Source organism: Furipterus horrens, unplaced genomic scaffold (assembly GCF_987537825.1).
Source record: "Furipterus horrens unplaced genomic scaffold, mFurHor1.1.pri manual_scaffold_13, whole genome shotgun sequence".
NCBI classification, from domain to species: Eukaryota; Metazoa; Chordata; class Mammalia; order Chiroptera; family Furipteridae; genus Furipterus; species Furipterus horrens.
Window position 1 is genome coordinate 16,601,609 of NW_028327183.1, and position 23,353 is coordinate 16,624,961.

The 23,353-nt window shown below is 36.5% G+C and overlaps 1 pseudogene; it reads left to right on the forward strand.

The window, feature by feature from the left end:
• Positions 1-768: 768 nt before the first annotated feature.
• Positions 769-1,238, forward strand: LOC149994149 (large ribosomal subunit protein uL23 pseudogene; annotated as a pseudogene).
• The last annotated feature ends 22,115 nt before the right edge of the window (positions 1,239-23,353 follow it).

The window sequence follows — 23,353 nt, forward strand, 5'->3', positions numbered from 1 at the left end:
CAGTTAGGCTCATCTTCCACGTGCTAGGTGGCATATGAAAAGGTTTCTTTGTAGAAATTTTATTCCTTAGCATGAATGCTACAGCACTCTGTAAAAAAAAAAAAAAATCGATCTGCCGCATAGCTCCTCAAGGACTGAGGATGATCCCCAAGGCAGAGAAAAATCAAGCCACTCCCCCAGCCCTATGACTTTGGAGGAATCCTGCCATGTTTCCTGGGATAGTTCCACTTGTAACACTAGAGATGACATTTAAAGTTTTAATTAAATCAGTGAGTTGATTTTAAATCACTAAAATATTTCTATTTGAATTATTAAAGTGAAAAAGATTTTTTCCTCCAAGAATAGGAAGCAATTGAAGCTGCAGAAAAATAAAAAAGGAAGGAACTGTTTGAACTTTTTAGAATTAAATACAAAAAGGTCTTTTGGGATCCTGCTAATAAATAAAAATGGTGTCTGCTGAAGTAAATATTAAGAATTGTTCATGCTGGTTATGAAGCTTTATAAATGAATAAGTGAACAAATCTTGTGAATGCCAAAAATAAAAGAAAACAACCAAATCTTCTTGAAATATAACTTGAAACCATATTTCTTACAAAAAATAAAATTTCAGTCAATGGTTACATATATAAAGTACAGAAATGATCAGTGTTTGAAACTTCACAAACTTAAAAAAGGTACTATCTCTTAGCTGTTACTAGATTATCTCCACAAAGTTATAACATGACAAAGAAGTAATAAGTAAAAGTATAAAGATAGCTTCCCACGAAGATGGCGCCCAAAGCGAAGAAGGAAGCTCCTGCCCCTCCCAAAGCTGAAGCTAAGGCAAAGGCTTTGAAGGCAAAGAAAGCAGTGCTAAAAGGCGTCCACAGCCACAAAAGAAAGAAGATCCGCACGTCACCTACCTTCCGGAGGCCTAAGACACTGAGGCTCTGAAGGCAGCCTAAATATCCTCGCAAGAGTGCTCCGAGGAGAAACAAGCTTGACCACTATGCTATCATCGAGTTCCCTCTGACTACCGAGTCAGCCATGCAGAAGATAGAAGACAACAATACACTTGTGTTCATTGTGGAGGTCAAGGCCAACAAGCACCAGATCAAACAGGCTGTGAAGAAGCTCTATGACACTGATGTGGCCAAGGTCAACACCCTGATTAGGCCTGACGGAGAGAAGAAGGCATATGTTCGACTGGCTCCGACTATGGTGCTTTGGACGTTGCCAACAAAATTGGGATCATCTAAACTGAGTCCAGATGGCTAATTCTAAATATAAAAATTTTATTCTATAAAAAAAAGTATAAAGATAAAAACAACATTTTACTATTAGAATTTAGTAAAAGCAGATCCCAGGCAAAATTTTTGCTCTGATTTAAATAGATTGTTAGATTCATCTCTGCCTTTTGTGTTTTGGTTCTAGTCAACCTGTAACTAAAATTTACCTTAGTAGGATTTCTGATAAGGCAAAAATCAAATGTGAAAAATCAGAATTGAATAGTATTTTGAGAGCTTAAAGAATAATATTTGCATGAGATTCATTTTGCTCACCAGAAAACTACTGGTTTTCATCTGTATTTCTACAATGGTGAAGCTTCAGTCCTCTTGGTTTGTGAATCTTGGTAAGAATTAACTTAGAGTTAGCGGAGCTTTTATGATATTATCAGATATTTCCTGATGCTAATTTCAGGATGTCTCAGATCCACCCTATCTCCACATGAATGTTTCAGATTGGTGAGAGTGTGAAATACATGGCTTAGTCTCTTGCTCAAACATCTTGAAAGGTCTAGACATGTGCACCTTCTTTGGGGAAGGCTCCAGTGGTGTTGAAAGCTAGTTTAGTTTGGCATGCAAAATAGCTGACGGATCTCTACCTTTGACATACACATTTCCTACTGTACAGTGGGGTTTCTTTTGGAAGCTTTGTTGTAACATAATACAAAGTGAGAGCCTTGAAAGAGCTTCAGTGTTTTTAATAGAACAAATCAAGAAAATGGGATCACTTGAGGGTTCACCATTAAACTGAAAACTACAGCAAAGTTTGTATGGTAGAAATGTACCATTTCCTGTATCCACATCTGGTTTTCCAAACCTTTAAATATGTCTTCTATTTCCAGGTGTGTAGGTATGTGTGTACATGTACATGTGTGTGTGTGTGTATAGGTGTTAATTGTTGATGACAGGTATTTGTTCAGCTGACAGATCCAGTGCACAAAGTTTTATTTATGGTCAGGCAAGATAGAGAAATAGTATCAGCTACAACACGAGTTAACCAATATTGTATTTGCCATGCCGGGTCTAATATAGATACTTCTAGAGAGGTGATGGAGTGTCTGTCAGTCACAAGAAATGCCCAACCTTCATATGAGTGGTGTATCTACTCATGCTCATTTCCCTGTCTTTGGTTAGCTGATAATAATACAGCATTCGAGTTATTCTGCAGCATTCTAGAAGACAGAACTCACATCCAAAGTTTTCAGTTCTTATCCTGTTCAAGTACAGCATTCATTCTTTCTTCTGGGCTAATATCTTTCCTTTGTATCGGAAGTGTCAGGTAGCTTTTCCTGACTAAAAGACGCCCTGCCTTAACTCTGTGGAGTGCATTATTTATCAAAATACCCCTGAATGTATGTTTTTATGTTGTGTTCAGTGTGGGTAGTTGAGCAATTTTCATCCTGGTGAAAATGGCCATGCATGCTCCTCTCCCAGTTGGTGATCTGTAATTCAAATAACTCCTATGACACATAAGAAAAGCTGCCTGGGACATCACTCATAGAAGTGACTGATATTCTTTCACCAATACTAGAGGAAGATAGATATGCAGTGGCTTTCGCTTCTAGAGAAGTGGCTCCTAACTTATTTGAGGTCATGGATTCCTTCGAGAACCACACTCAAACGCACACACACTCATCTGTACACCCCTACCCCAAGTTTTGCAAAGTGTTTTCAGAGGATTCTTGCCCTTCCTGAGACTCATCAATGATTCTATTAAGGCTTAAGCATCCAGGTTAAGACCCCATTATTTAGAGAGACCATACACTGAACATTCTGAATACTAAGATAAAAATCCATTTTTAATTTTTATAAAGTGGATGGCCATTATAAGTTACCACTATACCTTGTTACTCTTGGGATTTTTACCTGCCTGCCCCACTTTGTATCCTGCTTCTGTGTCTTTTCCGTTCTTTCTCTGATTTTTATCCTCCTCTTACTCAGAGCTCTGTCCCAATCAGGATGTTTGACTCTGATTTCAATCCAGTTTTCCCTTTTATTCCAGTCCTTTTCATTTGAAATTTCTTTCCCAGTCCTACTCAACTATGTTTTTCTCCATCTGTTTCCCACATGCCTTAGTTCCTTTAGGGAACTTGACAAATTAGATCATGGTGCTTAGAGGAGTGGGTTTTTAAACGGTTACATAATTTTGGTAACAGTCACTCAGCAGTGTGCCAGAAATATGATGATCACAGTTTTATTTTGTCAATATCAAAATGCAAAGAAAGAGAGCAGGGGAAGATGTGGTGACATTTTACAGGCACACAAGTTTTGATGTAAAACAAAGAATATTGATGTTTTATCCAAAATGTTTAATATTTAATAAGTCACTGTGCTACATGAATTATGATCTAGGGAAATCAAGCACTGACTTTGTTTTCAAGGGTGTTTAATGGGAGCTTTTAGTTTTAGAAGTGAATCTCTGAGTACCCTTAGTTGGTCTTTAAGTTATTTAATTCTGTGCCACATTTTAAGTAGACTTTGTTGAAACCAACGAAAATGAAAACCAATGAAGTGTCCATTTCAAGACACACCTTAGAATTAAGCAAGTTAAATCAACGGAAATCAATAGGATGTTAGGAGAACCAAGAAAACTACCTGGCAGGAGAGCAGTGAAGTAGTGAATTAACTTTTCATGCCAGAATCAGTATACTTCCACTGCATTCCTGGGGCTTCAGGAGCTCAGCCGGGTGCGTAATCTACATGTGATTTCTTTACTTTAACAGTTCAAGGCCAATGTTCTTATAGAACTGCTGTGTGATACTGTCTACTACAAGGCTGGAAAAGGGGCAGAACCTGCAGTTTTGAACATAGGCTCACTCAGGCCTGCCATCCAGGTATGTGTGAAATTTCCCTAAATGTAAAGATTCCAACTCTTTCTTCCTCATTCCTGAGAAATACCTGGTAGAGTTTCTCTGTTAATATTTTAGTCAATGACTACAATAGGTGATTGTGACTCAGTGTATTGAATTTTGTACATTGTTTTGGCACCATTTATATTATCCACTATCTTAGCAGTTGTTGAAATATAAGGTTAACGAAATGCTACATGCACTAAACAGCTTCTCATCAGGTATATCTTTTTTATAAGACTAAGGGTCTAACTGACTCCCCTTGTAATTCTAGTTCTTGTCCACTAAAAAAATAAATGACAGGAGAGTAACATGAAGAATTTAGGCTACATGTAAAGGGTAATTTGATAATTGTTAAAATATCACCAACATATTAATGTTTAATAAAGCTTCATTTTTCCAGAAGTCTTGAAACCATAACCATGGCTTTTACTTGTCTGGGTTGGTTTAATGTGGCCTTGCCAAAACTCTGGAGGATTTTCTAATAAACTATTTTGAGAATAATCAGTTTTGAATAGTTGAAAATTGATCAGAGCACTGAAATGTTCTGAGTTTTAGGTGTTGATTTCTAGGTTGCCTATGTACATTTTTAAAAAGTACATTTTATATTGTTTATCTTATGCTTATGTGAGTTCTTTGCAAGAAGTTTTGTGTTTACAAAAGATAAATATATTTTAGACATGGAGATAAGAGAAGGGGGCCCATGTCCTATGTGAAAGTACAGTGTTATTTATGCCATTTACTGTCTTTGTAAATTATTGTACTGTATTTTTCTGCAATTAAAAATCTCACATGTACAGAGTTGGTGCAGAGTACAGAACCAAAGACTTAATCAGGCAAAAGGAGGAGCTATGACATAAGAAACAAGAAAAATTCCTTGACTGTATTAAGGAAAGTAAAGATATTTAGATTTTTGCAAACTTCCTAATTAATTAAGCTATAAAATCATCTTTATTCTCTACTTTAGAATTCTATGTAGAAGAAGATGACCCTCTATTAAGTATCCACCAATAATAGTCAGCAGATGAACTAGTTACTGGAAATGGGCAGATTGAGGCCTGATTGTTTTATACTGTAAGAGACAATATTTAGACTATATTTCCATATTAAAAAATTTCACTGTGTATTTACTGCTATACTTATGAATAATTGTTAATATTCAGTTATTTTTGACATAAAAAGTGGCAGTTTTGTCTTTCTACTTAATTCTACAACATTAGATGTGTTTTGCAAGATATTAAGTGCTAATCCATTTCTTGCTATAGGTTCTCCATTTTTAAATGGAGATAACAATTATACTTGTCTCATACAGTTGTTGTGAGAATTAAATGGGATAATAGATGGAAATTGCCTAGTACAGTACAGTAAGTGCTCATGAACCCTTGCTCTTTGTCATTATTGTTATTAAGATTCTTAAAAAAAAATCACAAATAATTTATGGTATTTGTATGGACAACATTACTACCAAATTAAAAAAAAAGAACAACCAAAACCTTCCCGTGCTTTGTTGGCTTGAAGTATCATAATAGCCAGTGGGTAGTGAGTGAAACGTGTCCTCAGTAAAACTGTCTCTGCGTTTTGGTGTGGAGACCCCTATCCAATTCAGTTCTCCATCTTTGTTGCTTTGTAAATGTCTTTTACCTGGTAAATGCTGGTATATATTGAGTTGCATTACATTGAACTGAGTTTCTCTTAAGATTCAGAGCAATTTCTAATTTCATATTTTTTTAGAAGCTTCATTATAACAGATATAATAAATTAGGAAACAAAGGAGTGTGTTTCAAGGTACTTTCAAAAGATGGTCATGGTAAGAAAACCTCATAAAATAGCACCCGTGTTGCCATTAGATAAGCTGAAACACATCAAATAGGCAAATGGGATCCTTGGGGTCGAGGGACACAAATGGAAGAGTCCGGTGGCCAGTCAGACCAATACCAGGACACCTCAAGAATCATGCTGAGGGTGACCTTTAATTAGTCAGCTTCCATGAGCTCTAATGGGTTCTCCTTCCAGTCAGTCCTTGTCAGAGAAGAAAAGCCTGCTTGATAGGAAGGGGCTGTGTATCCCAAACTTTTCTCTTAAAGAACTAAATTTGGTTCTTCGATTCCTGCTATTGATGGAAATAATTTTTAGCCATTTTTATATAGTATACTATTTAAATTTGGACAAACATTAAATTAGGCATTAATTTCCTATGTCTATAGCTTTTATATAGCCATAAAACTAAACTAAATTTACAGATTACTATATAAATTTACTATAAAAACCATTAAAGCTTAACTTAACAACATTAATTTAATGTTCTATGTGCTGTTTTGCTGAAACTAAAGCACTGATGGTGAATTTAATCATTGGAAAAATATATTTTCATATTTGGTATTTTACTTATTATGTTGATTCTTTGGATTTTAGCCTGATAGGATTACCATTTTAATAATTTTTATTATTACGCTTATTCTTCTTTTATACACCGAATTCATTTTCAACCAGTGATCCATCATTTTGATGAGCCAATCAATTTGATAGTGCTACTCAGAGTACAATATTGAAAAAATTTTAAATGCACTTTAATGAAAAATTTTTCACTACTTTTTACATTTCTCGACATGAATTGTTACGAGTTCTTATGTTAAGTATGGGAGTCTCTTGTTACTTTTACATGGGAATAGTACAATGAACTGTAATGGTAAAGCTGTGGAATTTGCCTCTCTTTGTGAGTGTGGACTATGTGATGATTTAGTCTCCCCACCATTTTTCTCCATTCCTCTTTCCATTAAACTTTTGTTCCTCTCCTTCAGTGTTCTATGAAGTCACTGGGCAAGAAACTTTCCTTATATATTAGGTTGGCCTTTGTTTTTTTCCCTTATGCTAATGGTTAAAGGAACACATCAATTCTATCACACTGTCATGTTCATGATAACAAAACAAAGCTCAATTTACTAAATAACTTAATCTATCTTATCTGTGAAAATGGCTCTGAATGGGTAATTATCACTGCAAAAGAGAAATTTTGTCTTTATAATTTATAGAATTCCACATAAACATCATGATAGCTATAGCATGATAATTTTGAGTTTGGATTTTTTAATTTTGTAAAACTTCAGTGCAGCACATGAGTATGTTGTTTGAATGAATGCTTTGAAGGACAGGGAACAAAGGAATTGAAATTTAAGAAAGTTTCACTGTAAATTGATGTATCTGCTACCCTGACTACATGTAGAGTTGATTTCTCAAAAGAAAAACATAGAAGTATTTGTTTAAAAAGGTATTCACTTCCAATTTTATAATTGAGGTAACATTGCAAATTATTGAGATCAGCACAAGAACTTCAGTGACTGAACTTTACTAAATGTGTCAATTGATACTTTTTTTTTTTTTTTTTTGCTACTTTATAGCTAATTTTAGTTGTTTCCTAAGCTTCTCATAAATACCCTAATTCTGGTAGTAAAATTTTTACTCTGTGGCATTGATTTGTTTTGAAAACAAACTCCGTGTGTGTGTGTGTGTGTGTGTGTGTGTGTTTTAAACAGTAATTTCATTTGAAGGAGCAATTAGAAGTATCAGAACACCCAAAGACCAGTGCTAGCTCTACCACTTACTAACTCATAAATCGTTGAAAAGTCAGGATTTCTTAGCCTCAATTTCCTTATGTATAAAGTGGGACTAATATCAGTTGAGCTGCCTCATCAGGGTCTTAGTTGTGAGGAAATAGTGTAAGTTGATTGCACTTTTAAAGGGTAAATCTTATGTATATGCATATATATTATTACACTAATAGAGTTTCTAAATGCTAATCAAATGAGTTTAAATCATGTATTTGCAATCATTAAGATTCTCTGATTCTTTCATTTCTATTAGATGTCTCCACCCATATTCTATCCTTCAATTGTGTCATTTAAAAAGTTATTATACACGAGATCTCAGCAAACTGCAGTCTGAGTCCTACCTGCCACCTGCTTTTTGTAAATAAAGTTTTATTGAAACACAGCCATGCTCACTGGTTTACTTATTGTCTGTGGCTCCTTTTTCACAACAGTGGCAGATGTATAGTTTTGAAAGAGATTGTAAGGCATGCAAAACCTAAAATGTTTACTCTCTGACTCCTTTTTTAAAAAAAATAAATGACTTTAATGGAAAGAAGGGAGAAGGAGGAAGGAGATGGTTGTAGCCACAGCAACACCATTATTTTCATTTTATTTTATTTATTTTTAAAGGGCGGGGAAAAGAGGAAGAAAGAGAGGGAGAGAAACAGCACTGTGTGAGAGAAACATCGATTGGCTGCCTCTCACACACCCCCAACTGGGGTCCTGGCCTGCAACTCAGGCATGTTCCCTGATTGGGAATTGAACCGGCAACCTTTTGGTCTGCAGGTCAGGACTCAGTCCACTGAGCCACACCAGCCAAGGTTACTCTCTGACTCTTTATGGAAAAATGATGGTATCCACTGTTACATATTACTGAAGTCCAGGACCAATTATAATCCAGCCCTTTCTGGAACCTAAATCCTTGAGATAAGATATAATTTTATTTAAGATCCATACTCTCCTATAAGGAACTAAGGGGCCCTGAGTGTCCTCTTTTGGTAGGCAGCATCCTCACCCATCTTCTTCTGATCTATGAGTTCAGCTCTGGGTGTCTTGACATCTTGTTTTGTTTTTTCTTGCTCCTTTCATTGGTTTGATTATTTAAAAGAATATTCTCAGTGACTTGAATAATGTTGCTGAAAATTTTGGTTGGAAATCTAGGCACATTTTAAATCCAATTTATTACCAGGGTAAAACAAGGTATGCAGGCTAATGTCTCACAAATTTTAAACTTCAGCTGGCACATTGAATACTGTAAATTACTAACTCAGTAAATAGATAATGAAGAAAGATAAGATACAAAGAGTAAATTCATTTTAAATGTACTTATCTGTTTTTCCCATTTCCAGATTTTCCTGTGTTTACGGTTTTAGACTTCATGTACTATAGTCATGTGACCTTGGAATTATCTGGCAGGAGAGATGAGTAGAATGTTTACTTTCCACTAATTTAGAAAAGTCAGAGGTGTCTCATTTAAAACACAGAATTTTGAAGCTGAAATAGACCTCGAGATCAGCATTCCCCAACCTCTTCTGATCCATGGACCATTTTCACAGTAATTTGTAATCTTGTCAACCCTCTTAGGAATTTTTAAAATCAGTTCATTATTTTTGTGTGGTATATTATGAAAAGGTAATTTTAAGTGAAACTATTTTATCTTAGATTAGTACATTATTAAGGATTATAGCATAAATTTTATTTTAACAGTCATTAATGGTGGTATATGTAAACAAGTTTTGCCTTTTTTCATTTAATGAGTGGTAAATATGTTTTTAAGAACACAAAGAAATCGCAAAAGGAAAAAATGATTTATCAAAAAAATTAAAAAATGACATTTTCATGTGTGGATTGGATTTGAAATGTACATTAACACAAAAAGAGGCAAGATTGCTTTCATGATCTGATATTTGAAATTCTTAGATTTTATGCTATAAAATTAATTTATTTTTATAATTTTTGTTTTTGTGCCTTAATGATATCAGGGAGGTTGCAGTTTCCCTTTTCCAAAGAAATATTGACTGAAAGCTCCAATGACAGCCAAGTTGGATATAATTGCGTGTGTAATTTTATTTTAATATTTTTCAATTGCTAGACATATATTGATATGCTATATAAGAATTTTGACTAGATAAATATATTCTATGAACCTCCTGAGATAATTTTGCACAGTTATTAGTTTTAATCTCCTCTTGAAGCTCATTTCAGCTTTCTCCCCACTTTTGTTGGCTTTTGGTATCAACCAATGGTCTGTGATAATTATGCATTATTCTCCACGTGACCATGAACAAGATAGTTTAAGACTGTATGATGGTCAAGGCCCCGTGGCAGCTGTCTGTGGGTCTGGGTCCAGAGCATACTCATCACCACTGACTTGATGCTCATTCCACATGTATGTACTTAGAGGCTCTTGAACCATCCAATTTAAAAGGAAAGGGTATTTTATTATTATTTAATTTAGTTATTTTATCAAGGAATGGAAACAGATGATATTGACAAGAGCTCCATGATTTGCTCATTTTACATCTGAAGCAACTTGAACTAAGAGAAGTGAAATGTTATTTCCAAGTTCATGCAGTAGCCCAATGGCTGAGCCAGGGCTAGAACACAGGGTTCCTGACTCTCAGTGTACCATTCATATATTTTGACTGAACCATCTAGCATCTTGCCACCTGAATGCATATAATTGAATAGTGGTACTGTGCCCTGCACAACCAGGTATGATAGACCTGGTTCTGGCTTTTGATTGGTGGCTTACCAATTAATTCACCCCAAAATATATACACGTACTGTGTTCTAAAGTTTTATTCAGCAGAAGAAAGCCTATCCAATTATTTCTTAGAAATCTCTTTGGAAGGTGTTGATTCTTAATGTGCCATCTTTTATGATGTACCAATATTCTAATGGTAATTATTTGTGTATAAGTTCAATTACAGTAAATATATATTCCATGCATATCACTTTGTAAGAAAGGGTATTGAACCTGAACTAACAAACTATTAACTGGAAAGAAGTCATTGACCAAAGAAATTTATAAAATGGCAAAAAATTTGGAGGGTACCTTAGTGCAGTAGATTTTCAGCATAAACAAAATTTTCTCAAAACAGTATGGAATAATTCATTTCAGACATTGGTACAAATTCAGTAGGAAGATTAAGTGGAGTCTGTTCTAGCATACAATTTCTATTGGCCATTCCAGTAGAATTCCATTCAAAGATATGTGTTCATTTGTAAAGTTTCTTTTGTCATTATTGTTTTTCCTATAGATTATAATGAAAGGATCCTTGGCTGTCTTCAACTGGTTAATTGTCAACTGTCCATTTATTCAGTATATATTTATTGATTTGTAGTCTTTCTCCTCCATTGTTAAATTTATCAGATTACATTATTACTCAACTCAAGGCTATGCTATCATCTTGTTGGAGATTATTTTAAACCAATATATTACTACCAATAGGAGTGGAAGGTTTTATATTTGTAAGGTAATACATTTACTGGCTAACTTTTAGTGAAAAAAAAAAAAGATAGCAAATGAAAGGATGCAAAAGATTAGAAAGCATTTAGAAATTTCCTCTGGTCAAAGTGTGCATCGTCATGAAATGGGAATATAACCTGGATTTCTGTATTTAGATATTTTTTCAGCAACATTTTAGGATTATGAGGAAAATAAGGTCTTAACTAACCGATCAGCCATTACTCTATTACCAGTTCTTCTTTCTTCTGCTCATTACTGGTGGCTGCACTCATCCTTGGTGGAGTCATGTTGCACCTGGACACATTCTCGGAGAGGTACCTCTCAAGTAGATTTGGAGAAATATTCTGACCACTTTTAAACTTTTATCCAATAAAACTGTATTTATCAGCACCAACACTGAAAACATCCAAGGTTGCAGTTAATAAAATAGTCCCTGTGTCCATTTGCCCATTTAATTCTCTATAATTAATTGTTGTGATGATTGTTATTTGGAAAAATACATCCTCTGACCTTGGCATAGTAACATCTTGGATGAAAGCCATTTAAGACTTTTGCCCAAAATCCTAATTTATTGCTATCCTCTTGGGTTTATGTCATGAGCCAAGCATCTCTGTCCTCCATGTGGGCGTAGCTGGCCTAGATGGGAGGTGGTATCTCTTGACTTCCACATCCCTCTAAGATTTAATCATGCCAAGCTCTTTCAGCAGACTAAGTTATTGCAGAACATTCAAGCCTATTCTTAAAAATATTGTGTAAAACCACAAAACGTTTTTCACCTTTTCCATGATTAAGAGCCATGAAGAACTAAGTGGGAAATTTTGGTTATAGAATCTTATTTATGAAAACTTTATAGATGAGTCCCCACGATGAATCACAATGCCATGCTGAACATACTACCCCAAAGTTAGTCACCTTTGAATATCATTCCCTGTTCTTTGACTCCCAAATGGAGTGGGGAAGGAAGGGAATATACAATATAAGATCAGGCTTCTCTTCTTGCCTCTTTACTATCTCAGTGGGAGCCGCCAGTGTCAGATTATTCATATTGCTATGTTGTAAAATCATAGGTTTTTAATACTGGAGTACTGAGTACAAACATAACATTTAAATAAAAATAATGCAGTTATTTATCTTCACCAAATCCTCTCTGTCCTGTAGAGGATGTGAGCTGTCTCTTTAATAATGCAAAGGAGTAGTAAATTTCAAGCTGAGGATGGGCAATAACAAGGAGAGTGATCTCCACACTGCCCTAATGTCAGTGGAGTGCCTTAGGAGGACACCTTATTAGTTCTAACAGGCTGGTTAGCGCTGGGTCACCTCTCTGCCTCCGTCTTCCCCAGCAGGGTCACTCATCTCTGGGCTATATTTGGGAGGAAAGAAGTGAGGGGGAGGGGAAGGAATATATTTAGAGCTTCTCTCATCTCCCCAGCGTTGAGAGCTGTTTATTTTTATTTGTTGTCCAGTTGTGTGATTGTCCTCTTTCTCAGTCCGTCTCTCCCCCAGTTCTCTCTCCCTGGCTGCCCAGTCTTCTCCTCTAGTAGTGTGTCTGCATACATTCTCTGTTGAGTTAAAACAGAAACCTATCAATGTTTTTTCTTCGTTATTGTTTTATATTTAGAAATCATCAGAAGTGTAGTTTATAAAACTGTATTTATATGAGTATTTATTGTGCTGAAAATATTAACTGGAAAAGGAACCCAGCATAACTAAGCTTCCAATTAACATGACTAGCTGAAAAAAATGGGAGGGAATATAGACATACATTTAAGCACCTTTAACTGTCTTAAAAATTGAGATCAACGTATTTTGTAAATCATTCACATTTTAGAATTGCTCTTGATATGTTTTCTCAAAAGGAAAAGATGAATTATCTTCTTTTTTAAAGTGTATTTTTATGCTGTCTTTTATTTTTTTTCCATCATAGCTACCAGCATCAACCTTTTCTCTTCCCAGCCCCCAGCCTCCATCCCCCATCCAAAAATGAATGCAAAGAAATACTATTAGGCTGTCTGGTTATGTATTTTTTATGAGGCCATACAAGACGCTGCCTGACCCCTTGCAGCTCATGTTATAAGCACACTGAAGATGCTTTTCATTTGGGTTTTGCTTTTCAGCCTGGGTGACCTCTATTAAATAAAAAAAGGGGGCAGGGGTGGGGGCAGGCCTAATATGTGACCCCAGGGACTAGTCGCTTCAAAGATTACATTTAATTCATATGATAATATTGAAATATAATGTTCCTGCGTCTAATGTTTTGGTTATTTTCTCTTTCTCTTTATTTCAGGGATTCATTGATGAGTCTTGTCATAGATGTTTTTCATCAATTTTGTGTAGAGAGCTGTAACTTGCACATTAAGGTCAGATTCTTAAAATTACGTTTTCTTTCTCCTTTTTGAATTCAGGCAATGAATACAAAACATATCTTTTTTTTTTTGTGAGAGAGACACAAAGAAATTAATTTTTCTGATGTGTGTCTGCCAAGAGTTCTGTTTCAAATAAAGAAACAATTTTTATTTAGCATTTTCTTAACCATACTCAACAACTGATCCCCAAGTTCATTATTAGTGTGAATGCTAACATCTTTTGAGCTCCCTTCCTTCCTTCCTTCCTTCCTTCCTTCCTTCCTTCTTCTACAAAGTCAGTTGTACATATTTAATCGTATTCTCTCATATGATATGTGTCGTGGTCTAGATAATGACCCACATTTGTGTCCTGGTGCATGGTACATATCTGTGCTGTAATACGTATTTTTGTATTGCTTTTATCATTATCCTGCTTTTTATAATGCCCCGATTAGTTATTGAATGCTCACTTGCATAAATTTTAGGTACTTAAAACTTCACCATATGTTTCTTTCCCTTTTACCGTGAAACATTGTTCATACCATTTAAGTTTAGGATTAATGTTCAAAACCAATTTGCAAAAGCATCCCTCTGGCCAGTTTTTAGAATTATATTTTTATTAAAATTTCTCACAACATTGCATGCTTTCTTGTCTTTGCTAGTTGAAATGATCAGGTTGAAAATGGACTTGAACTAGATGCCATTCATTGTATTTCGAAGATATTTTTATTCCTTTCACTTAACAGACTAGCACTTAATTTCTTTGAATCAGCTGCTGTTCATCAGTGCTGCAGTGGTTCACTTGTCTTGGAAGTCAGGTTCCTTGGAGGGATAGTAACATTTCATTGGAGCTAATAAAGTCAATTAGGATAATATTATACAGTAGGCTACTAGAAAATCAGGTGCATTTTGCATGAATCATTCTATGTTTTTAATTCATGCCAATTTTATACTTCATAAGGAATATTTAAAGATAGCTATTATTGGTTACATCAGCTTACATATATTATTTAACTGAATTTTTCCCCTCCCTTTTTTTGTTGCAAGAAAAAAACAAGAAAATTTGTGGACATGTTCACAGATTTTCCTTACCACAAAAGTACTGATGAAAACTGATCAAAGCTGGGAAATTCATTGCAGTAGCTGAAACCCCATCTCAAGCCAGTCCCTTATTACCCAGGTATTGCCACAAATGTGATTCAGCAAATAAAGCCCCTAGCTGCCTGGCCCCCTCTGCAATCAGAGAGCAGCAAAGTGGATCCACAGTGGGGTTTTCACAATGACTCATAATTTTCCTACATTTGTTTGCATCACAGTCTTAACATTTTTGACATCTGGGTTACTGGTGAAAATGTACATATGTCCCTGTGTATACATATAGTACATATGTTTTTGTCTTGGTTAGTCGTTGTATGTGCGAGAGATGTTTTAAAAACAGAGACTCCAGGTTTCCTTTGTAAAGCATTAATCTGTGACCCTCCCCTCCTCTCTTCCCTCCCCCTGTAGTCCTGGACTTCATGATGCCTTCTTGACTGCTAGCTGAACATGGAGATGTCTTTTTATTTTTTTTATAAACCCAGTCACAACACAGAAAGAGGAGGAGGAAGAGTGAGTGAGAGAGAGAGAAAGAGAGAGAGAGAGAGAGAGAGAGAGAAAGGGAGAGAGAAAGGAGAGAGTGAAGTAAAAACCCTGAAGGATGGTTCTCAAAAATTCTAAAGGAACCACAGGGAATTCCTTTTAAGAGCAACAGAAAGCAAGCTAGCTGAGGTAAGGCAGATGTGGACAGCCTTTCTTTTCTTCTCTTTTCTCTCCTTCCCTCTTCCTGTATCTTTCTGTGTCTGGTCTGTCTGTCTCGGTTCTCCTTCCCTCCTCATATTCTCTCTCTTGTCCTTTACATTCAAATGTTCTCTCTCCCCCCCCTCCCTTCCTCCCTCCCTCCTCCCCTCCTCCCTCTTGCACTCTCTCTCTCCCTCTCCCTCTCCTCTTCCTCTTCTCTAAAGCTGTTTCTTTATGGTTCTGGGCGGGTAGGCGGGCGGGGGAGCTACCTAACTTCTTTCCTGCTTAAGCAATCTGAGAATGGAACTCATGTGAATATGCAAATAGGACTGCCTGGGCCGCGTTGCTGACACGTGTATGTGTTGTATCCTTCTCCCCACCTCCCTGTCTCAGCGTCTGATCTTCAACAGATTGCTGTTGTTTCTTGTGATCACCAGCACAGCGTGCTGGAAAGAGGGATGGGGGGAGAGGTGGGGATTGGAGGGAGTGTTGTGGGGCTGGAAGGCAGGAAATCAGACATGATTGCTGTGACTTTTTTATATTAATGTGAGGCTTTTTTTTTTCGAGCTCATTTGCATGTCAAAGTGGCGGAGGTGTGAGGGCAGAGATTAGTATGGAGATGACATAATGATGCAATGAATTAAATGTGATCACTTCTCAAGGGGGGGTTGAAAGTTGGGGGGGGGAGCAGTGATGTGGGGAGGGGGGATCCAGCAAACAGGGAGTGAGAGAGCAAGAGGGGAGCGCGGCTTCTGATCTTCACCACACAGTTGATTGATGTCACCAGCGAACAGAATGCATCTTTTTATTGTGATGATGGTGACGGTGGTGGTGGTGATGCTGATTGCCATGATTACACTTATCGTTAGTGTGAAATTTGAATTTTAAGTGGTCAGTGCTGGAGCTCCAGTGCACGTGATTGTTTGATCCATCGGTGCAAACCTTTTACTGTGAAAATTTAACACCGGTTCACATTTGCTTTTATTTAAAAAGGAGGGTGCAACATAAGTAAAGAGATGACTAATTTTTGATGTTACACAGTGGGCTGGGATACCAAGGTTTCTATTTAGCTTCGGTTTTATTTTGCCTGTGCAAAAAAAGAGGGGGTGAGATTAAAAACATTTTTATTACTACCAAAAAAAAAAAAAACAAAAACAAAAAAACGCATCTTTCACTGAATCGGTGGTGTGGCAAGGGTTTCAACTCTAGACAATAAAGAAAACGCAATTTCATCTCTGGCATTCAGCGTTATCTCCCTTTAATAACAAAACCAAACCAGACTGATTACTGAACAAAGCAAATTCTCAGGCGGCTAGTTGCAGGTCTGAATGCTGGAGTAAAAAACGGAACATTTCCCTCCCTCCTTTTGGTCGTTTTGTACGCAACACCTGCAAATGTGCTTGGAGTAGCTGTAAAAGATTTGTGGAGGAGGCAAGGGGAATTTTTTGTTTTGTTTTTTTTTAAAACTCTCCCATAATTAAAAGAAGAAAAAGAATATAAACACACAAAGTACAAAGATTTAGACTTCCTCGATTTATTTGTTTTAGAAGTCAAATTCATTCCATCTGCCAGTAAGTTTTTCTCTGATTAGTCTGGTCTACTGCTTCTTCAGGAGGACAGACTTCCTACAGTATAGACAAATCAGTATAGAAATTTAGGACTAATTGTTATGTGCGCAATAACCCTGATGATATAAATGAGCACTTAAGAATCCACAGAACATCACTAACATTAATTTATTGAAAAAGAAAATCCAAAGCAACTCCATTAGTTTTCCCTGTTATTGTTAAGGACTTTAAATGGATTTCCTAATTGGATAATTTTATTCACAAGAATAATACACAAATGGAAAGCAAGCCCTAACTCCGTGGGTGGAGAGCATTGGTCTGCAGGACAGCCAAGTGCAGTCAACTTCTGGAAAACTTGCTTAATGCACTCAAGAGAAAGCAGAAGGTTCAGACAATAACACCCATGTGTGAGAACTAGCTGACCAACTGCAGCGGGGGCAGAATGGTGCTTTCAGCATGTGGAAGCAATACAGTGTATAAATTCACTCGCCTCCTTTTTATGATATTTAAAACAATGTCCATTATTGTTGTTCCTCTTTGATCTTAGCCTCTTCAAATTCGTTCTGTCCTAACTTTTCCTGAGATGGAGCATCACATCTTCACACTCTTTCATTCGCTCTCATCCACATCTTTGGCATTTTCTGTCCACCAAGTTCATCTTCTTGGAGTGGCACTTGGCCTTGCACTGTTTCTCTTTCTCGGATGAAGGTAGCCGTGTTTACAATCAGCTGGGTCCCTGAATGCTGTGCATGGCTACTATTAATAGAAAAGCGTCTTGTGTGCTATTCTTACACCCTTTGCCTGCCAAATACACAGAATGAATCAAGACAGGCAGAGAAAAGTTCTTGAGTGCTGGTCTTGAGTGGTTTTCCTTCCACACATCAACACCTGTATCCTTATTCTCCATCTGTCCCCAGGTAGTACTGCGGTCTCCTCCACCTCCTGCTTTCTCCTTGCCTAGTCTTCTAGGCCAATAAAGAAGAAAGGCAGGGATGAGGATTGTTCCTATTGATCTGCCCAAGGGGATCATTAGGCATCCGTATCAATCTACAAATCAGTGGCCTGTGTTACTAGCTTGGGCAGTCATTGCCAATTTGTTCCTATTAGATGGCGGAGCCTGGAGGTGTTTGATGAGCAGATTGGGTCTTTATCTCAGCACTAGAGAGTATGCAGGCTTTTTATATCAGACAGCAGAGGTTTACAGGATTTATTTTTTGGTAGGGGGACTGGGATCCTTATGGGTATTGTTTTTCCACCTGAAATCCGCCTGCACAGTAACCAGACCTCCAAAGAGGAACCCACCCACCCTTGCTGAACTGCCTCCAGTTACAATTAGCCCCCACGTTGCCTCCTCCAGTCCTGATATCTCCGCAGAAAGCTGCCCACAGAAATATATCCGAGTGTTCTTTTGTAATACTTTTCAGGACACCATCTGAACAATTGAAATGTAAACATTTTTTCTTTCCTTCCTCCAGCTCCTGTGCTAGGAGGAGAAAGAATAGTGTATTTACTGTTGAGCAGGTGACATTTTTAGCTGATATTTTCTCTGTAGTTCAATTAGATAAAGTAAAAGTTAAAGCTCCAGGTAATTTTATTTGGGGAATCCTATTTACCTTTTCTCTTTGAAATGAAATTGGAAAGGATATGTGCTTTCATTGCGATTTTTTTTATTTTTTTTTCAAAAAAATCTTCAAAATTCATCCTTGTCTCTAGTCTTGAGGTTGGAAGAGCAACAACTGTGGCAAAGGCCAAGTTCTCTCCTATGTATGTAGATTTGGAAAATAAAAATTATATTTCCATGGGGGAAGGGGAGGAGAAAAGGATAATGAATGAATAAGCACAATTGATGCTGTACTGCTGCTAGCATGACATTTCCTCTTCATTATTTTGTGAAAACCTCAATTTTAAACCTGGTTTTACTCATTCCTGACGTGAGCATTATTCAGTATAAATATCTGTCCATTGCGGACCATGGTGGTGCTCTCAGTGACATTTCTGCTTTATGGCTTTCAGTGGGGGGAGGAAGTAGGGGGAGGGAAGGTGGGCTGATGCAGATGGGAAGGAGGGGACCAGGCAATGTCCACCTCCTCTGAGCTCTGTTTCTATCCTGCCCTTGAGTTTGTTACTTGTGAATAATAAACTGTTATTCTGAGCTGGGGCTGGGGGATGTGAGGAAAGTGGCCCAACCTGAATTGTGTACTTAGCACTTGCATTTTCTTTAGAAATTTGTTCATCATTTCAAAGGGGCAAAAGGTCTTTTTAAAAAATATAATGTTTCATATTTGAGTGTTGAAAGTAAGATGGAATTCTGTTTACCCTGCAAGTGGTTTTGATCTGTTTGTAGTTATCTAACCCAGTTCAGGCAACTAGGAAGAAAAACCTGCATTTTGCTTTAGAGACCTTTTAAGTTTAGTGATTATTACTATTTATTAGTTTGTACCTACATTTTTGCTCCCATTTTTATTCTTTCTTGGCCCTGTTTCGCTCTACGAAGCACTCGTTTCATTTCATTTGACAAGAGCCTGCTTTATTTAGTTGTTGAGTAGATCACAGAACTTCACAGAAATACATCTGCGTGGGGCATATGATTGCTAGGAGTTAAACCATCTTAATTTATCATAAACCAGACATCCAGGCAGCTTTCATCTTTACAGTGCATGTATAGAAATTGATTTGGAGTGGACTCAGAGGAATGTTTTAAGAGTTTGATTTGCAAATATTTATAAACCCTTTTCTCTGGAGCAGAGTCTATTTTAGAGTGGTCATCATACTATTAAGAACAGAGCTTATTTCGAGGAAGATGCTGCCAAACTCTGTTGTTTGCTTTATCTTGAGGGTTGGGAGTTCACATTTGTTTTGCTACTGACATGCTGTCTAAGCTAGAGATATCTGTGAATAAGCTGATTATTTTATTCATCTTCAGGATCTATTCCCTCTGTCTATTGAACCCCCCTGAGAAGTTAAAATGAGTGAAACAAACAACCCAGGTGCTCACTTTGATTTTCTGCCTGAAGGACAGAAAGTGGACCTTTTTTGCATTTCCCTTTAGTAGAGAAAGGAAACCAATCATTTTCTCATCACATAAGGGCTTATTACTTAAGGATGTTGACAGAATGTTGCAACTTTATAGAAACTTTTATCAGTGAGAGTCTGGCTCTTCAGCCAGGACATTTATAGTTTCCAACTCACCTAGCACATGCACTAGGGACATTACTTTGATTTCTCTCATAGTGATAGAAAACATTTTCATTCCTTAACACACTGTTTGTTTATCTATCCATATATCTCCCTGGTTTTTCTTGTTTTATTTAGTGTGGCTTCATATATGCCATTTCTCCATGAAACAATTGATACATTCTCAGCACGCTGTTGTGAGTAGAAAAAACTCCTAGATTAATGGTCAGTGTCTCACACACGTATATTTGTGTTGTGATACTACGGAGGAGCTGCGAATTACTGACAAGATCTAGAATAATTCCTAATGCTGTCGGAGCCTTCAGTTTCTCCTCGGCATGATGGATGAGGCATAAGAAGTGCTTTCTGAGATCATTATGTGCATCATTCTGTTAAGTGTTATTAAAGTCCGTCTGTCTTAGGCAGCAGAAACAATATCTTCACCCTTATTTAGCTCTTGTTTTTAAAACTGGTAACTGCAGATCCCTTTCTTCCTAATGTGAGCTTTTTTTTTTGGAGATCATCTGACTACTAAGTTGTGACATACAATTATTAAGAATTGTGCCTTTCTTTCTATTTAAAATTTGATATTAAGCTATAAGTGAATTCTGCTTTATTTCTAAATTATTAATTTACAATAAATAGTTTAGAAATGCATTTTATTTAAAAAAAAATAGATATGGAAATTACCAGTATTTGGGGTGTAGGTTTTAGTCTATAACTTCCAAGAGACTTAATACAAGGGTCTCTTATTTTCTGTGCTCCGATTATTTTAAATATTATTGTTATTTGTGATTGTGTAAGAAACAGGATGAATTTGAATTTTGACGAACCATTTCATATAATTCTTCCCTCACAGGCAGATATATTTGTAGCTGACAATGCAAAGATATGTAAATTGGAATGAAACTTTCCTCTACCACTTAGTCAGGGACAGTTTGTTTTTATAAACGGTGAATTTAGAGGGCAAATCTCCCTCAGTAAATGGGGGCACTTGCTGCGTTTGGATGGTGGTGGTGGGGGAAGAGCGTCTTGGCGTGAAAGTAGCACGCCCTGTTTAATAGGGCGGTCCGGGGGAATTGCAGAGGGCTCTTAACGTATCTCAAGCAATTTCACCCAAACCGAAGAATTTACTTTAAAGGTTTGTAAACTTCCTTTAAGTCACAGGTTTTCTGCAATAATAAAACGCCATCTACTTTACACAGCATTTCCTTTATTACCCAGTGGCCTTCTCCATCACCTTTCTGTCGCTGCTGTTACTGCTTCTGAACAGCCTGGTAGAACATCTTCAGACTCCTGACAGGCTTATCAAAAGAAAATGAAATAAACAAAAAGAGGCAGATCACCACACTTTCCTTTACAACACTACTTCCCCTTTTTTAGGGATTCAGTGAGATCTAGAAAGGCTCACTTTATAGTTTTAATAGAATTGTATAAGTTTGATGCACAGCTGGGATAAACTCAACCATCCACAGCACAGCGAGTTTTTGAACATTTAATTTTATATTTGAATAATTCTCCGGATCAGGCTATAATCATGAATGTCATATAAAAAGAATTTTTTTTATAAATTACATTATTTCACAGATGTGCAAATACTTCTGAGAAAAAAATTACATTGATCAGTTTTTAATACCCCCCTGTCTCACCCTTCAGTCAAAGGGAAAAATAGCTTTTTTCCCATCTTTGTCTTCAGAAAGGTGCTAGATTGTAAACATCTGAAGGAAATGAAAGGGGGTTGGCCAGTCCACCCCAAACTCTTTCCAGATTTTCAATCCTTTCAGCAGCAGCCTTCAGTTTTCAGAAAAGAGGGAGGGTCTAGGGGGAAGAAAAGAAAGGAGATGTCTCTGTTTATTATTAAAATTTAAAGTGAAAAGCATTGCTATAACTGGCTAATTTTGAATCTACTAATTTAGAGGGCTTAAACAACAAGAAGCAAAATTTAGACAATGTGTTTACTCTGGGGATTGGGAAAAGATAAGGCATTTGCAGATAAGATCTAATTCTGTGAAAAGGACAGTAATCAACAGATGGCTATTTCTTTTATAGGTTTTAAAATAATAGTGTGTGGATATTTAATTCAAAAATCTATTTAGAGTAACAATTACTTTTACTTAGGTAGAAAGATGATTGTTCTTTGTATAGGTTTCTGAAGCATAGTCTATTTCTGTTTAAATATAGGCATTTCAGAATTTCTGTGTTTTGCAGTTTTGAAATATTTGTGGAATCAACAATTGAAGTCGTGAATTGTGGTCATTTTGGGGAACAGTCACCCGTGGTTGGAAATACACTTACTCAGGGCTAAATGAACAAGTGTTTTTGAATCTGAAACTAACAAAATAATTGAAAGTTCTGACTATGTTGATTTTTCCATGTTTCTTTTGTTAACGTCTCTGATGGAGTAGTATGGCATGGTCTCTGTACCCATATAATATTTGGATACTTGATATGTCATCATAAAGACATTCTGAAAGGGGAAAAAATTGCATTAATGTTGGGCCCATGGATAATGATTTGGTTAAGCTGCAGGGTTTCTTATTTTTATTTTTGTTTGTTTGTTTTGTTTTTAGGATTCCTTTACTAACCCCACATAAGTTTGTTTTTTGTTTTTTTTAACCAAAACACTGAGAATAATGTACAAAAATAAAACAAGGTGTTGTGTTTAGATCAGTAGGTATGAAATCACAATTGCCTCTTTGTCTTTCAGAAACCATACATGCCAGATACACTATGAGAAAAATAATCTAAAATCTTGGGTTTATTTTCAATATGCAAGTAGTATAAAAATAGGCAAGCTCTGATCACAGTGTGCTGGAAACCACTCCACAAAAATGTGTAACGAAAGCTGTTACTATAAGTGTGGCTCGTGTATTGAAACAGCTGTGACAGCCCGATACAGCTTAACACTTGTTCAATTACAAGGGAAAGAAATTCAGAAGGAACTTGATTTAGATAAGAATTTTAAATAATCTTTGAAATTTTCAAAGGAACTTCCAGTTCCAGTCAAAAGCATACCTCTTCCCTAGTTCGTCCTCTTCCCTTTACATGTATTTAGTGTCTTACTCCCCGATAGAGATCATGGAAGTAGCAGCTGCCCTTGACTTGACCACCTTCTTCTAAACTCTGCTCATATTTTATGTTTATTTAGGGTCTGGGTTACAGTGATTTGCAAATTATTTCGGGTGTCTGCTCTTTTATGACTTAGGAAATTGCAAAGAAATCACCTAGTAGCTGGACACATTTTTCATTGCACCTATTCCTTTTTTCGTTTTCAAGTAATTTTATGTGCTTTTATGACAGATGTATTTTAGTGCATATAGGAA